Source organism: Oncorhynchus masou, unplaced genomic scaffold (assembly GCF_036934945.1).
Source record: "Oncorhynchus masou masou isolate Uvic2021 unplaced genomic scaffold, UVic_Omas_1.1 unplaced_scaffold_1189, whole genome shotgun sequence".
Lineage (NCBI taxonomy): Eukaryota > Metazoa > Chordata > Actinopteri > Salmoniformes > Salmonidae > Oncorhynchus > Oncorhynchus masou.
Window position 1 is genome coordinate 99353 of NW_027001663.1, and position 13754 is coordinate 113106.

The window sequence follows — 13754 nt, forward strand, 5'->3', positions numbered from 1 at the left end:
ACCTTGGTGTGATCCTGGACAACACCATGTCGTTCTCAACTAACATCAAGGCGGTGGCCCGTTCCTGTAGGTTCATGCTCTACAACATCCGCAGAGTACGACCCTGCCTCACACAGGAAGCGGCGCAGGTCCTATCCAGGCACTTGTCATCTCCCGTCTGGATTACTGCAACTCGCTGTTGGCTGGGCTCCCTGCCTGTGCCATTAAACCCCTACAACTCATCCAGAACGCCGCAGCCCGTCTGGTGTTCAACCTTCCCAAGTTCTCTCACATCACCCCGCTCCTCCGCTCTCTCCACTGGCTTCCAGTTGAAGCTCGCATCCGCTACAAGACCATGGTGCTTGCCTACGGAGCTGTGAGGGGAACGGCACCGCAGTACCTCCAGGCTCTGATCAGGCCCTACACCCAAACAAGGGCACTGCGTTCATCCACCTCTGGCCTGCTCGCCTCCCTACCACTGAGGAAGTACAGTTCCCGCTCAGCCCAGTCAAAACTGTTCGCTGCTCTGGCCCCCAATGGTGGAACAAACTCCCTCACGACGCCAGGACAGCGGAGTCAATCACCACCTTCCGGAGACACCTGAAACCCCACCTCTTTAAGGAATACCTAGGATAGGATAAAGTAATCCTTCTCACCCCCCCCTTAAATGATTTAGATGCACTATTGTAAAGTGGCTGTTCCACTGGATGTCATAAGGTGAATTCACCAATTTGTAAGTCGCTCTGGATAAGAGCGTCTGCCAAATGACTTAAATGTAATGTAAATGTAACGCTCTAACCACTAGGCTACCCTGCCGCCCCATATGGAGTCATGTAGTAACCAAAAAGTGTTAAAGAAATGGAAATATATTTTATTTTGGAGATTCTTCAAATAGCCACCCTTTGCCTTAATGACAGCTTTGCTCACTCTTCACATTCTCTCAACCAGTTTCATGAGGTCGTCACCTGGAATGCATTTCAATTAACAGGTGTGTCTTTTTAAAGGTTGATAATTTGTGGAATTTATTTTCTTCTTAATGCGTTTGAGCCTATCAGTTGTGTTGTGACAAGGTAGGGGTATACAGAAGATAGCCGACCAAGTCCATATTATGGCAAGAACAGCTCAAATAAGCAAAGATAAACAACAGTCCCTCATTACTTGAAGACATGAAGGTCAGTCAATATGGAACATTTCCAGAACTTTGAAAGTTTCTTCAAGTGCAGTCGTAAAACTATCAAGAGCTATGAAGATATTGGCTCTCATGACGCCCGCCACAGGAATGGAAGACCCAGAGTTACCTCTGCTGCAGAGGATAAGTTCATTAGAGTTACCAGCCTCAGAAATTGCAGCACAAATAAATGTTTCACAGAATTCAAGTAACAGCCACATCTCAACATCAATTGTTCAGAGGAGACTGTGTGAATCAGGCCTTCATGGTCGAATTGCTGCACTGAATCCACTACGAAAGGACACCAATAAGAAGAAGATACTTGCTTGGGCCAAGAAACACGAGCAATGGACAATAGACTGTTGGAAATGTGTACTTTTGCCTGGAGTCCAAATTTGAGATTTTTGGTTCCAACCACCTTCTCTTTTGGGTGAACGGATGATCTTTGCATGTGTAAAGCATGGAAAATGAGGTGTTATGGTGTGGGGGTGCTTTTCTGGTGACACTGTCTGTGATTTATTTAGAATTCAAGGCACACTTAACCAGCATGGCTACCCCAGCATTCCTCAGCGATACGCCATCATTCTGGTTTGGGCTTAGTTGGACTACCATTTGTTTTTCAACAGGACAATGATCCAACACACCTCCAGACTGTATAAGGGCTATTTTATCAAGAAGGAGAGTGATGGAGTGTTGCATCAGATGACCTGGCCTCCACAATCCCCTGACCTCAACCAAATTGAGATGGTTTGGAATGAGTATGTGCGTCTGTTTGTGCCTTTCTGTGTCTCTTCACAGACTCCGCTGTTTCATAAGGTGTATTTTTAAGGCCTGTAGGACCTGCCTTGTTGATCGTGCTGTTAAGAAGGCAAAGCAGTGCTTTATTGTGGACAGACTTCTCCCAATGTTAGCTGCTGTTGCATCAATGTTTTGACCATGATAGTTTACAATCCAGGGTTACTCCAAGCAGTTTATTCTCCACAACTTGCTCAATTTCTACATTATTCTTTACAATATTTAGTTGAGGTTTAGGGTTTAGTGAATGATTTGTCCCAAGTACGACGCTTTTAGTTTTTGAAATATTTAGGACTAACTTATTTCTTGCCACCCATTATAGAACTCTTTGTTAAGTGCTGCAGTAATTTCACTCACTGTAGTAGCTGACATATATAGTGTTGAGTCATCCGCAAACACAGACACATTGGCAAAGCCAGTGGCATGTCATTAGTAAAGATTGGGATCGGGATTATATGTTGGAGAGGCTTCCATTAAAGAACACCCTCTGTGTTCTGTTAGACAGGTAACTCTTTATCCACATTATAGCAGGGGGTGTAAATCCATAACACATATGTTTTTCCAGCAGCATACTATGATCGATAATGTCAAAACAGCTACCACAATCTTTTCATCATCCATTTCTCTTTGCAAATCATCAGTCATTTGTGCCAGTGCCGTCCGTGCATGTTGAATGTCCTTCCCTATAAGCATGCTGAAAGTATGTTGTCAATTAGTTTACTGTAAAATAGCATTGTATCTGGTCAAACACATTTTTTCCAAAAGTTGACTACGGGTTAGTAACAGGCTGATTGGTTGGCTATTTAAGCCATTAATGGGGGCTTTACTATTCTTGGGTAGCGGAATGACTTTTGCTTCCCTCCAAGCCTGAGGGCACACACTTGTCAGCTTATATTGAAGATATGGCAAATGGGAGTGGCAATATCATCACTATTATCCTCAATAATGTTCCATTCAATTTGTCATACCCAGGTGGCTTGTCATTGTTGATAGACAGCAATACGTTTTTTCACCTCTTCCATACTTCCATACTCACTTTTCAGAATTTCAAATGACAATGTTAGTCTTTCATAATTTGGTCAGTTATGCTTGGATGTGTATTGTAGGCATTTGTTTCTGGCATGTTGTGCCTACATTTGCAAATCTTGCCTTTGAAACAATCATTAAAGTAGTTGAATGTGAATGTGTTGGAGGAAGGAAAGGTATTTTTGTGGTGGATGCCGAAAGAGACTAGAGGAGTGCAACTGTGGAGAGGTTTTGGCTGAAGAGGGAGTCAGGAACTTTTCGAGGAAGCAGTTGTACCACCGCAAGGAGAAGAAGATGGAGGAGAGGACGTGGTGGAGGGTGGAGAGACGGAGAAAAGAATGAAATAGGGAGCAGTATGGATTCAAAAATAAGAAGAGGGAGTTTTCAGGAGGAGGGGGGAGTGGGCTGGGTGGACGCACTGGGGACTCACAGGTTTTGGGGGGGCCTCGGGCTATGTGGGTGCCTCGGAAGGAAGTGAAGTGGAGGGGAGTGGGACGCTGACAACGATACAGGAAACGCAAATGGATACAGGGAGCACAACAGGCACAGGAAAGAAGATTTTGAGTTGGTTGGATGAGATGGATTTAGAGTCAATTTCAGATTCAGAAGACATGGAAAAGATTGATAGAACAAGGGGAGACTACAGGAAGAGGAAAGCATCGGTGGTGGTGAAAAAGGACGGAAAAGGAAGAAACAGGTCGAGGATAATGAGAAAATATTTATTTTTATTATTTATTGGAATGGTTAAGTTTATGTCAGTCAATGCGAATGGTTTAAGAACAATGGAAAAATTCTGATATTGGTTTAAGAACAATGAAGAATTCTGATATTTTATGCCTTCAAGAGACACATTGGGACAATATATGTATTTTAGAATTTTAAAAAAATATGGAGAGATATTATTTTTGTTAACTAATGGTCTAGAAATCCCCGGAGGGGTCAAGAAAATGCATTTTCGTTGTCGGCAGGATTCGAACCTGCGCAGGAAGATCCTAATGGATTTCTAGTCCATCGCCTTAACCACTCGGCCACGACAACAGGCTTGTTTGGAATGAAAGGGCCACCAGGCATAGCCTACAGAAAGTGATAATTTTACAACTGAAAGAAAATGCAGTAACTCATTATAATGCAATGATCCCCTCATTCATTTGTTATTAAGTACAGCTGTTTTCTTATTTTCCTTGATCTTTGCTCAGCTCCAGAAGGTTTGCATTTGAGAGTGTTTATTATAAATTATTATTTCACTGTGTGAAGTTGTTATTTCATCATCTTATTATTACTGCTAAGCAGCATGACTCCTGAGATACATTAAACAACTGCCAGAAGTGGGATTTGAAACCACGAATCCATGGGAGACTGCGACCTGAACGCAGCGCCTTAGACCGCTCGGCCATCCTGACTACAGCACAGTACCTGGGTATCGGGTTAAAGAGTATGGGGTAAAAAGTAGAAATAGGCACAGCCTTCTAAAATCACCACAGAGACCAGTAAATTTATGCACGATACCGACTTGCACTTTCAATAGTCATTTGTTTTTATCAATGAAAACTCCAGTCATTGATTTAACCTCAATATGGCATTCAATGGAAAAGAGTAGTAAATCGTCATTGAATGAACGCTAAACTGGCCTCAGAAAATGGCCATTCTGATATAAATGATAAAATTCCTCAGATAAGACCGAAAAAGTGTCTGGAAATATCAGCAACCATCAGGGTAAGAGTGACAACAGGTCCACATGGGGGAAATCTTAACAAATGGCTTAATGGGTATTTTTAACGCAATCGTGTTATTATTTATTTTTAGGGTTTAACAAGGCAGCTCACCTGTGACTTGACATTAGATGCGGCGAGGTTTCGATTACCCTGCAGACGATATTTTTGTTCTTCCCGCCAATACAATCCACTGACAACGACCGACGAGTTGTGCGTTCCGAGATGCTTTTTGTTATTTGCCTGTTTGTGGCCCGCCTGTGAAATTGGGCGATTCTTGTTGCCAACTTAGCGACTTCAGTCGCTGTATTTTGCAGAGTATTCAGACCCCTCTGAATACTTGCAGACATTTTTATTTTACTCACTTTTTGTCTCTTCCACAATGTTCCTCACTCCTACAGTGTCCATCACAATTACATGCACATGGACAATTATGCAAATTAGGCGATGACATCATTTAGCAACTTCAGCGACTTTTAGGACAGCCAATAGCTACTTTCCTTGAACTGAGGTGTTGGCAACTTTGTTTAACCTTAAACATCGTGCTATCTGAGCAGCTAACTGATCACTGCAGCTGTACAAAGCCCATCTGTAAATAGCCCACCCAATCTACCTACCTCATCCCCATATTGTTTGAATATACTTTCTGATTTCTGCTTTTGCACACCAGTATTTCTACTTGCACATCATCATCTGCTCATCTATCACTCCAGTGTTAATTTGCTAAATTGTAAATACTTTGCTACTATGGCCTATTTATTGCCTTACCTCCATTTGCACGCACTGTATATAGACTTTCTTTTTTTTCTTCTATTGTGTTATTGACTGTACGCTTGTTTATTCCATCTGTAACTCTGTGTTGTTGTTTGTGTTGCGCTGCTTTGCTTTATCTTGGCCAGGTCGCAGTTGAATATGAAAACTTGTTCTCAACTGGCTTATCTGGTTAATTATAGGTCAAATTAAAAAAAATAAGATTTTTTTCTTTCAGAGAAAGGGGATGTAGCTCAGTGGTAGAGCGCATGCTTTGCATGTATGAGGTCCTGGGTTCAATCCCCAGCTTCTCCACTAAAATGTTTTCAATGGCCCATCTCCTACTTTCCAGGATGTTGAAATTCTCAACAGGAAACAGAGATGTGCTAAATAATTTGCTCTTGTAATCTGAAGAACATGTGTTCAATCCCTGTTCTTACATTTATGGAACAGAAGTGGCATGGTTGCCAACTTGTATTGCATCATTTTCAAAAACCGAAGTTCATGGGTTAATGACTGTCCATACTTGCTTGTATGTTCTCCACTGAGTATTTGTGTGCCAAATTCACATTACTCAACTCCTACTTTCCAGAATGTTGAAATTCTCACAGGAAACAGAGATGTTATTTGTGTGCCAAATTCACATTACACAACTACTACTTTCCAGAATGTTGATAAATATCTTGCAGCATGGAGTGGCATGGTGGCCAAGCGGTAAGGCGTCGGTCTTGTAAACCGAAGATCATGGGTTCAAATCCCATCTGTGCCTTACTGAAAGATAGCTGGTACCATGGGATGGTTCTTTCACTGGATGACTTTGAAGAAAAAAAAGTTTTCTCAAAATGGCAACCCTGCTAATTATATAGTAAGGGGATCTGCCTCTACGGTAGAGCTAATACTTGAAATGCATGCGCTCTGAAGTTAATCCCCAAATTCTCTGATGAGTATATTTAGTTGTGAAATTAGCTTTTGCACAACTCTACTTTCCAGAATGTAGACATTTTAAGAAGGAAATAGATGTGCAAAGTCATCTGTTTTTGTAAACTGAAGCACATGGGTTCAATCCTGGGTTCAAGCCTTGTTGACGTTTATGGAAGCTAGATAATATTATGGAAATGTACTTTCATTAGAACAGTGTAAAGAAAGGGTCAATTGTATTGATATGGCCACTACAACCTGTATGCTCTAGTCGGCTGGCCCTCGCTACATATTCATCGCCAGACCCACTTGTTCCAGGTCATCTTTTAGTCTATGCAGGGTAAAGCTCCACCTTATCTCAGCTCACTGGTCACGATAACAACACCCACCACTCGAAACAATAAATACTGGTGTATTAGCTCCGTTTCCGTTTTTTGGACAATAATGTGATGAGACAACAAATAAATAAGTAAACAACAGCCGACACCAATGATGAGCAATACATAACATTGTAAATAAGAATGTGTTCTTAACTGACTTGCCTAGTTAAATAAGGTTAAATCGGGGGGATCACGTGACCCTTGAACGAGATGGCCCCATGAACTAAGAGCTCCGCACAAGTAGTTTCCAATTCCTAATCTTACCTCCACCCCAAGTTCAAACTCATTTAGCTTTAGTAAGAAAAAGTCATGGCGGCTACAAAAGGCGACACTTCAGGTGACATTTTTACCCGGACTCGAGCATTAGCGACGGAAAAAGCCTCCAAGAAGAAGCTAGCTTCAGAAAAGACTAGCGCCATTAGCCAGGAGCAAGAGGACTCGCTCCCCCCCCCCGAGGTACAACGAATGCCAACCTCACACTCTGTCGAAGACATCCTTTCTGAGTTGAGATCCCAACGTACAGAACTAAACACCAAATTAGATGCCATTAACTCTCAGCTCAGCGCGATCGGGGGCAAGGTGACAATCCTGGAAAACGCTTTGCCTGACATCAACAACAAGATAACCATAAACGCGGGGTGCCTGGACGAGGCAGAGGGGCGAATCCTATCCATGGAAAACTTATTGACAGATGCCATGGAAACGACAGCATATGCTAAAAAGAAAATTGAAAAACAGGGGGCGAAGGAATAATTGTGTTCTATTCAATCTGGGTGAAAAAGAAGAGGGAAACATGCCACTGATCCGCTACCTGCAAGACAAACTTCCAGAGTGGCTCCACCTGTCCACCGACAGGCCTATAAAACGAGAGCGAGAGAGAGAGAGAGAGAGAGAGAGAGAGCTCACCGAGAGCTCACCGAGCACTGAGGCCCCCACCAGCAGCCAGACAACCACCGTGCCCAATCACCATACGTTTCCTGAGATTCACTGACAAGGAACGAGTCCTACAGGTGGCAAAAAACAACACCATCACAGTGGGAAACGCCAAACTCGCTTTACACCAGGACCTGTCAGCTAGAATACGCCGAAAGCGCCGAGAGTTTGACGAAGTGAAGAAATACTCAATTGACAGAGGCATCTTCAGGGGATTTAAATACCCAAACGAGCTCAGGATTCTTCACCAAGGAGTCTTGCGACACTTCAAAACTCCCGAAGAGGCAAAACGTTTTTGAAAGACAATCCTGGTCAATGAGAAATGGACCAATGACTAAATGCGGTTAATGCCATTACTAAAGGAGGTAAGACAACATATAGCCGATATCCAAAGACTCACCCCCTAAATGTCATTATAGCCATCCAATTTATATTTATTTTCCTTTAACTGAGAGGGATGGGCTCTATAGCCTAACCTAGGCCTACTAATGTTTCAGCCTACTTTTATTTCCCTGTTTTTTTTGTTGCTATTATTACTTGGGGTTCCCTATGTCCCTTGGGGGAGGTATATGTAGGCTATTGATTTTATATTTCTCCCCTCTTTTAGCGTGGTCTGGACAAGGGCAACTGTGTCATTTACTCAATGCGGGGTGGAGAGGATGAGGCATTTCTTTGGTGGGGAGAGGGAGACGTTGCTAACTGTTCCCGGTTTTTGTTTTATTCGGAACACAGAATTGAGACTGAGCGGGGGGGTTATAGATCCAACGGGATGTGTCGAGGGCTGGAAAAACCTTGGATCATTGCTATTCCAACTTCCGCGATGCATATAAGGCCCTGCCCCGCCCTTCTTTCGGAAAAGCTGACCACGACTCCATTTTGCTGATCCCTGCCTACAGACAGAAACTAAAACAAGAAGCTCCCGCGCTGAGGTCTGTTCAACGCTGGTCCGACCAATCTGATTCCACAATCCAAGACTGCTTCCATCACGTGGACTGGGATATGTTCCGTATTGCGTCAGACGACAACATTGACGAATATGCTGATTCGGTGTGCGAGTTCATTAGAACGTGCGTTGAAGATGTCGTTCCCATAGCAATGATTAAAACATTCCCAAACCAGAAACCGTGGATTGATGGCAGCATTCACGTGAAACTGAAAGCGCGAACCACTGCTTTTAATCAGGGCAAGGTGACTGGAAACATGAATGAATACAAACAGTGTAACTATTCCCTCCGCAAGGCAATCAAACAAGCTAAGCGACAGTATAGAGACAAAGTAGAATCTCAATTCAACGGCTCAGACACAAGAGGTATGTGGCAGGGTCTACAGTCAATCACGGATTACAAAAAGAAAACCAGCACCGTCACGGACCAGGATGTCTTGTTCCCAGGCAGACTAAATAACTTTTTTGCCCGCTTTGAGGACAATACAGTGCCACTGACACTGCCCGCAACTAAAACATGCGGACTCTCCTTCACTGCAGCCGACAAGAGGAAAACATTTAAACGTGTCAACCCTCGCAAGGCTGCAGGCCCAGACGGCATCCCCAGCCGCGCCCTCAGAGCATGCGCAGACCAGCTGGCTGGTGTGTTTACGGACATATTCAATCAATCCCTATCCCAGTCTGTTGTTCCCACATGCTTCAAGAGGGCCACCATTGTTCCTGTTCCCAAGAAAGCTAAGGTAGCTGAGCTAAACGACTAACGCCCCGTAGCACTCACTTCCGTCATCATGAAGTGCTTTGAGAGACTAGTCAAGGACCATATCACCTCCACCCTACCTGACACACCAGACCCACTCCAATTTGCTTACCGCCCAAATAGGTCCACAGACGATGCAATCTCAACCACACTGCACACTGCCCTAACCCATCTGGACAAGAGGAATACCTATGTGAGAATGCTGTTCATTGACTACAGCTCGGCATTTAACACCATAGTGCCCTCCAAGCTCGTCATCAAGCTCGAGACCCTGGGTCTCGACCCCGCCCTGTGCAACTGGGTACTGGACTTCCTGACGGGCCGCCCCCAGGTGGTGAGGGTAGGCAACAACATATCCACCCCGCTGATCCTCAACACTGGGGCCCCACAAGGGTGCGTTCTGAGCCCTCTCCTGTACTCCCTGTTCACCCTGTGGACTTCAGGAAACAGCAGAGGGAACACCCCCCTATCCACATTGATGGAACAGTAGTGGAGAGGGTAGTAAGTTTTAAGTTCCTCGGCGTACACATCACAGACAAACTGAATTGGTCCACCCACACAGACAGCATCGTGAAGAAGGCGCAGCAGCGCCTCTTCAACCTCAGGAGGCTGAAGAAATTTGGCTTCTCACCAAAAGCACTGACAAACTTCTACAGATGCACAATCGAGAGCATCCTGTCGGGCTGTATCACCGCCTGGTACGGCAACTGCTCCGCCCACAACCGTAAGGCTCTCCAGAGGGTAGTGAGGTCTGCACAACGCATCACTGGGGGCAAACTACCTGCTCTCCATGACACCTACACCACCCGATGTCACAGGAAGGCCATAAAGATCATCAAGGACAACAACCACCCGAGCCACTGCCTGTTCACCCCGCTATCATCCAGGCGAGGTCAGTACAGGTGCATCAAAGCTGGGACCGAGAGACTGAAAAACAGCTTCTATCTCAAGGCCATCATACTGTTAAACAGGCACCACTAACATTGAGTGGCTGCTGCCAACACACTGACTCAACTCCAGCCACTTTAATAATGGGAATTGATGGGAAATGATGTAAAATATATCACTAGCCACTTTAAACAATGCTACCTAATATAATGTTTACATACCCTACATTATTCATCTCATATGTATACGTATATACTGTACTCTATATCATCTACTGCATCCTTATGTAATACATGTATCACTAGCCACTTTAACTATGCCACTTTGTTTACATACTCATCTCATATGTATATACTGCACTCAATACCATCTACTGTATCTTGCCTATGCCGCTCTGTACCATCACTCATTCATATATCTTATGTACATATTCTTTATCCCCTTACACTTGTGTCTATAAGGTAGTAGTTTTGGAATTGTTAGCTAGATTACTTGTTGGTTATTACTGCATTGTCGGAACTAGAAGCACAAGCATTTCGCTACACTCGCACTAACATCTGCTAACCATGTGTATGTGACAAATAACATTTGATTTGATTTTGAGTTGTTTGGGAACTCGGCTGGGGTGTTCAGAGATTATTATTTTATGTACACCATTTATTTTCCTTTTATGTGAACGCAGCTGTAACTACTATCCACTTTTACCCAGCGATGACTTGCACTAAAGTTCGATTACTGTTCGATGACGATGACTAGTACTTTTAATCTATTGACATGGAACTGCCATGGTCTAGGGCATGCGATAAAACGGAAAAAGATACTATGTGCTCTAAAAAAGGAAAAAGCAGACATTGCGCTATTACAAGAGACACACCTCTGTGATGCTGAACATGCCAAACTCCGCAGAGCTCGGGTGGGACAGGTGTATTTCTCATCTTTCAAATCAAACAGTAGAGGCACATCCATACTTATCCATAAAAATGTTCCATTCATAATTGACAAAAACATATCTGATCCGGAGGGGAGATTAATTTTGATAACTGGGTCACTATATGGTCAACCAATTACTATATTAAACATATACGCCCCTAACACAGATACTCCTGCCTTCATGTCAAAAATGATAACCCTGTTCAATGAGCATTGTGTCTCCTTTGGTGTGGTGGCCGGAGATTTTAATTGTACCCTCAACCCAACCCTAGACAAATCATCTCATGTCCCCACCACAACACCTAGATCTGCAAAGATGTTGAACTCTCTTTCTAAAGAGATGGGACTGATAGATATCTGGAGAGAGACTAATAGCTCATCTATGGACTATACATACTACTCTAATGTCCATAACACCTACTCCCGTATAGATTACATTTTTATCCCAAAGAGTTTCATAAATTCAACCACATGTACAATTGGACCTATAGCACTTTCAGATCACGCCTTTGTCCACCTCCGCTTTGACCTCTGCAAAAACATCCCGAGGTCAAAGAGCTGGAAATTCAACACCTCCATGCTATCAATCGAAGCGTTCCATACATTGGTAACTACATGGATAGACAACTACACACAAGACAACAAAGATTCTCCTGTTTCTCCGGCCACAATGTGGGACGCTGCAAAAGCCACACTAAGTGGCCATCTAATCGCATATGCTTCCTCTAAGAAAAAAGCAATGGAAGCACACAGGCTAGATCTTGAGAGGGAGCTGGAATGCTGTGAAAAAATACATAAACAATCCCCAGACAGCACCTCCTGGAGTCATCTTAAAGCAGCCAAAGCCAAACTGAATTTGGACAACACTCGGGAGATAAAAAAAGGTTTTCTTTACTAAACAGAAATACCATGAGTATAGCAATAGGCCCAGTAGTTTGCTTGCTTACCAAATAAAAAAAGAGCAGTCAGAGCGTACAATCACGGCTATCCGAACAGCAGAGGACGAGGTCACATATGACCCAAAAAATAACAATTTAACTTTTCATGATTTTTACTGCAAACTATACACCTCTGAGAGAAAACACACGGAGGCAGAACTCCACTCTTTCCTAGAGGGAATCTCGCTACCTAAACTATCAGAGACCAACCAAGAAGATCTCAACTCCCCCTTCAGACCTGAGGAGATCCTGGAGGCAATTACCTCCATGCCACCTAATACGTCCCCAGGCCCAGATGGATTCCTCAGAGAGTTCTACAAAGCTGTCATGTCTTGTTATGTCTGTTCCTGTCCTTTCTCTTCACTCTGTCTCTCTCTGCTGGTCTTTTTAGGTTACCTTCTCTGTCTCTCATTCTTCAGCTGTTCTACATTTCCCCTAACTAGCTCATTCACTCTTTCCCCACCTGTTCTCTCTTCCCCCTCTGATTAGGTCTCTATTTCTCTCTCTGTTCCTGCTACTTTCAGTGTCTGATTCTTGTTTGTGTTTTTGATACCAGAAGCAAGCTGTCGTCCCGTTTGCTTCCACCTTGTCCTATCCTGTCGGAGTCTGCCTGGCAGGTGCATCCTGCATTATACTACGTTCTTTTGTTCCATTGACTACGTTGGAAGAGGATTTATGCCATTCCTGTTTTTTATTAAAGAACTCTGTTTTCTGTTAAAACCGCTTTTGGGTCTTCACTCAAGTACATAACAGAAGAATCAGACCAAGAATGGACCCAGCGGCTCTGGACCCTTTTCACTCCGCCGTCGAGATCCAGGGAGCGATGCTAGGCAGACACGAGGAGGAATTGTCTGCTGCTCGACATGCCGTTGAGACCCTGGCCGTCCAAGTCTCCGACCTCACAAGACAGGTTCACCAACTCCGCCTCGATCCACCGCCCACTTCCAGGGTTTCCGAGTCTCCGGAGCCCAGGATCAACAACCCGCCGTGTTACTCTGGGGAGCCCACTGAGTGCCGCTCATTCCTCACTCAGTGTGATGTGGTGTTCTCTCTCCAGCCCAACACTTACTCCAGGAGCGCAGCCCGCATCGCCTACGTCATTTCTCTCCTTACCGGACGGGCGCGTGAGTGGGGCACGGCAGTCTGGGAGGCGAGGGCTGAGTGTATTAACCAGTATCAGGACTTTAAGGAGGAGATGATACGGGTTTTTGACCGTTCTGTTTTTGGCGAGGAGGCTTCCAGGGCCCTGTCTTCCCTATGTCAGGGGAATAGATCCATAACGGATTATTCTATTGAGTTTCGCACTCTCGCTGCCTCTAGTGACTGGAACGAGCCGGCTTTGCTCGCTCGTTTTCTGGAGGGTCTCCTCGTCGAGGTTAAGGATGAGATCCTCTCCCGGGAGGTTCCTTCCTGTCTGGACTCCTTAATAGCTCTCGCTATTCGCATAGAGCGACGGTTTGATCTTCGTCGCCGAGCTCGTGGAAAGGAGCTCGCGTTCTCCGTTGCTCCCCTCTCCACATCACTGCCACCTGCCGCATCACTGCCACCCTCCTCCGCCGGCTCGGATGCTGAGCCTATGCAGCTGGGGGTATCCGCATCTCGGCCAAGGAGAAGGAACGGAGAATCACCAATCGCCTCTG

General features: G+C 44.5%; 3 non-coding genes across 3 annotated transcripts; 2 read left to right on the forward strand and 1 right to left on the reverse strand.

The window, feature by feature from the left end:
* Nucleotides 1–3924: 3924 nt before the first annotated feature.
* Nucleotides 3925–4006, reverse strand: trnas-aga (transfer RNA serine (anticodon AGA)). The gene has a single exon. It is a non-coding gene; the product is annotated as a tRNA-Ser (tRNA).
* A 1664-nt stretch (nt 4007–5670) lies between these two features.
* Nucleotides 5671–5742, forward strand: trnaa-ugc (transfer RNA alanine (anticodon UGC)). Its single transcript has one exon. It is a non-coding gene; the product is annotated as a tRNA-Ala (tRNA).
* Nucleotides 5743–6124: 382 nt separating this feature from the next.
* Nucleotides 6125–6196, forward strand: trnat-ugu (transfer RNA threonine (anticodon UGU)). The gene has a single exon. It is a non-coding gene; the product is annotated as a tRNA-Thr (tRNA).
* The last annotated feature ends 7558 nt before the right edge of the window (nt 6197–13754 follow it).